Source organism: Ascaphus truei, chromosome 10 (genome assembly GCF_040206685.1).
Source record: "Ascaphus truei isolate aAscTru1 chromosome 10, aAscTru1.hap1, whole genome shotgun sequence".
NCBI lineage: Eukaryota > Metazoa > Chordata > Amphibia > Anura > Ascaphidae > Ascaphus > Ascaphus truei.
Window position 1 is genome coordinate 63,615,323 of NC_134492.1, and position 4,419 is coordinate 63,619,741.

General features: G+C 46.3%; 1 long non-coding RNA gene across 1 annotated transcript; it reads left to right on the forward strand.

Annotated features, from left to right (window-relative positions):
• Positions 1-291: 291 nt before the first annotated feature.
• Positions 292-2,200, forward strand: LOC142503412 (uncharacterized). Its single transcript, XR_012804016.1, has 3 exons — positions 292-482; positions 1,468-1,545; positions 2,071-2,200. It is a non-coding gene; the product is annotated as an uncharacterized LOC142503412 (long non-coding RNA).
• Positions 2,201-4,419: the final 2,219 nt, after the last annotated feature.

Here is a 4,419-nt window from a genome sequence, read left to right on the forward strand (position 1 = left end):
GTTGACGTATCATTTCTCCAGCTTTTTATTGTATTGTTTTTAAATAGATTATATTTATTTAGTTGAATAGATATTTATTTAGTTTAATAGATATTTATTTAGTTTAATAGATTATATTTCTAAGTTTAATAAGTTATATTTCTTAGTTTAATAAGTTATATTTCTTAGTTTAATAAATTATATTTCTTAGTTTAATAAGTTATATTTCTTAGTTTAATAAATTATATTTCTTAGTTTAATAAGTTATATTTGTTAGTTAATAGATTATATTTGTTAGCACAGTAGATTATATTTACTAGTATTTAAGTCTCCCCCTCAGTGCCCCATTAGGACCCGTGCGCATATTTCACATCTTTTCGGAGTCGCTTATTTTTTAGACCCTCGGAGCCGAAACCTAAAGGGGTCAGCTAAGAAAGTTCGGATCAAGAGGAGCCACACAGCTTGAAGACAGAACATTTCCAAGGGAGATGGAGACAATTTGGGTAAGATCTGATTAAAGGACAACCTTTGAGGAAGGAAAGGGTGACGGGGGAGTCTAAGAGGGGGGTGAGAGAGCAAGGTGGTGTGTCAGATTGGGGCAGAGCAAGAGAACGCAAAAATGATGGGGATTTGCTGCACACCAAAAAAAAACAATAAGTAGTGATACTTTTACCGGTGCCCCTTAGTCTCAGGGAAGACCGGCATTTCGTCCAATGGATACAATATGATTGATGGGAAAGGGCACACGGATTTGAATAAAAAAAGATAATTTATTGTGCCACAGACTACAATGTTTCGGCTGCTGGCCTTTCTTTGCTGGATTTAGTGGGTTTAGCCACTTTACCTGAGAAAGACCAGCAGGCCGAAATGTTGTTGTCTATGGCAGTGCAAGAGAAAACAGGTTGGGGGGGGTGGGTTCTCGCACAGTCGCCGACCCACGGGTGAGTGTCTCCGGTGGAAACTAGTCCTGGACCCCGGGAAAGCTGTCTGTGGCCCATACAAACTGAGTAACATGTAGAAAGGACACATGTATGTTCAGAATGAGTTAGCATGGTATTTTGAGAGGCACCATAGCAGGTCAGTGCAAGTCAGTGCAGAGCACTGCAAGGTCAGTCAATATGAGGAAGGGTCCGATGGAGGAGTTGGAGGGTCCCAGAATATCTCTTAAAGCAGGGGTGCGCAAATCGAGGGGCACCACATTTTCTTGGGAGGAGGGGCTCGGCGCTTACAGAGGCCCCTCGCTCTTCCCCACAGCATTTAAATTAAATGCCGGAGATCGCGCGCAAGGCCTCTGTAAGTTCCCTTTCCTTGTCTCCGGCGGCTTCTGGCGACAGCAACGTGGCGTCACATGATGTGGCATTGCCATAGCAACGTGATATCACATGACGTCGTTACATCAGAACGTCGGAGACAAGGTGGGGAAGGTGGAGGGGGGAGCAGGGGGAAAAGGTTGTGCAACCCTGTCTTAAAGCATTTTCCTGCATACAGATCAGAGGCCAAGAATGGATATGGATATCCGATGTGAAGCCGGAAATAAGACAGAAAAGACCGTTTCGGGGGAAGAAGGTGAGTGATGAAATAGCCGTCACTGTGTAACTCTTCCAATTACCTGCAACTTCATGCAGAGAAATAGCAACGCTTGTTTTTAACGTGCTAAGTGCCTAATGGGGAATTCAACTGCTGAGAGGTTAAGGGAGTTACTAACCCAAACTCAGCGACGCTTCTGTGTCTCTGTGATAACTCCCCCAGGACATGCCTGAAAACCAGAGGTATTTTTGATAAATAGAAACATGACCTTCTGGGGTGGGGTATATAATGGGTACTGGGCCTGGTGAGGTGGGTATAACGGGTACTGGGCCTGGTGAGGTGGGTATAACGAGTACTGGGCCTGGGGAGGGGCGTATAACAGGGTACTGGGCCTTGGGAGGGTTGTATAACTGGGTACTGGGCCTGGGGAGGTGGGTGTAATGGGTATTTGCCCTGTGGAGGGCGGTATAACGTGGTATTGGGGATGGGGTATAAGTGGCACAGGAGCTCTTGCGATACAGAGTATCACTGTCCCTGGTTACAAACACTTCATGTCTCCTGCAGATCAGGACACGCACGAAGGTGGTGCCCTTTGTGCCACCAGACGACGAGGCGGGCTACGAGGCGGACGACGAGGCATACGACAAAGCGGGCGTCAAGTGGAACAATGAGGTGGGCTACAAGGCGGCCGATGACGCAGACTTGATGTACGATGACCAAGGAGCATACGACAGGTGTGGCCGGATCTGCTGCTTCACCTTTTTTAGGCGGAGGAGAAGACCCGGGAGCAGGTAGGAGAATACGAGAGGTGCGGACAGATCTGCTGCTTCACCTTTTTTAGGCGGAGAAGAAGCCAGGAGCAGGTAGCAGAGGAGCCAGGGCGTAGATACAGGGGTATTCTAGGGCCCCTGAGAAGTTGGTTTGACCGCAGGAGAGGCAGATAAGATCAGGAAGGCTGCGGGAGGGGCAGGTACTAGAGGGAGATAGGGATATTGAGATTGGGATAGTGAGAGAGAACAAGGAGCAGGGCCGGAGCACGGGTTTCATGTGCCCGAGGCGAAACTTAAAATTTGTGCCCCAGTTGTATAAAAAATAATAAGATAAATAAAATAATAAAATAAACAGTGGCGTAGCTATCGGGGCTGCAGGGGGTGCGACTGCACCCCAGCGCAACGCAAAATAAAAATAAAAGGGCGCCAAAATACTGGATAAAAAAAAGAATAATAATTAAAAAAAAAAGATAAATAAATAAAATAATAAGAGGAAAAAATAATAATGATTATTAATGCGCCCCTAGGAGCTCTGCGCGCTAGGCGACCGCCTAATGGCCGGCCGGCCCTGCGAGGTATGCGGGAGGAAAAGGGGTGAATGGGATAGATATGCAGGGGGATGGGGGAGCAGGTGAGTTATACACAGGGGCACAAGGGCCCCATCACCCGCATCTCTATATACTGAGTGTGCCCCTGTGTATAACAACGCTGATCTGTGCTGCTCCATCTAATCTCACTGCGCAGTGATCCAGGGACCATCCGATCGCCATTTAATGGGGTCAGGAAGGAATTTTTTTCCCCCATTGCACAGCAGGGGTTATGTTTCGCCTTCCTCTGGATCACAGCAACAAACTGCCCTTTGTGCATGAATTATCAGTGAGATCTTTATACACCCTGCATTGGTCTTCACCCCTTTGCTGCCGGAGGGGCCTGCAATGCATTGCTCTGCGTGTTACTATATCGCTCTGCAATGTGCTGCAGGCCCCTCCCAGCAAAGAGATTCATTATTTCAATAAAATACTCTCTTTAATCCAACCTATGTGTAGTGTCTTTTCTATCCGTTGTATCTATTGCTAACAGCTCAGTGATTCTTCCCCAGGACGCTGCACTAGTGTCACGCTGCCAAGCCTGGGTGTGAGGGAGATTTATAGGGTCACATATACACTTCTGCCAAAACACTAGTGCAAACAGGAAGCCCCTCTGAACTCATATCTTTTATTACACAAAACGGTATCTAAAAAGGTAAAAATAACATACATGGGATTCTGCTACAAATATCTCTCTAATTACAAACCAATTAGCAAATCATTCAGATTAGAGTCGAGCGAAAAGAAAGGGTTAAGTATCTCATGTACAGTATACACTGGCGACACACTTTATTCGAGCACGGCTAGTCCCGCGAATTCGGGTATACTCGGGTGTATTCAGGTTTCTGATATTTTTCAGCCAGAGTGCATTGCGTTATTTTCCGGCAGGAATTTAAGCTTTTTATTCCGGCTGGTTACAATACTGCAATGCCGTCAAAATACACATGGTGGCGCTTGCGAGCTATTCTCTGTGAAGCCGTCCCCTATAATGAATTGTAATGCAGTATATATATATATATATATATATATATATATATATATATATACTGTATAACAACAACCCCTGTAAGCCCTAACATACAGTACTGTACTGTACTGTATATGCACATACATAAATGATACTACAGTACTGTATGGGCGGCGGGGGCGAGATGTGTTTGCAGCAGAGAGAGATCCGCTGCTCTCTCTCTGCGCAAACATCCACACATTAAAAATTATTTGAAATACATTTTTATTGATAGTGTAGATGTGCAGGGGGTCTCCGGAGCTGAACCGCGGTGGTTTTAGGTCTGGGGACCCCGTGCCCCCCGAGATACAGGCCCCTTTAGGGGGTGCCGGTATCCAGCTCTGCGTTAAAAGCCCCGATCACGTGACCGCGGCCTGTAAACCAAGCAGAGCAGAGGGATACCGGCACCCCCTAAAGGGGCCTGTATCTCGGGGGGCACGGGGTCCCCAGACCTGAAACCTGTGCGCTTCTGCTCTGGAGACCCCCTGCACATGTACACTATCAATAAAACACATACAATATACAGTATAAATAAACACTCGTTCTTTAC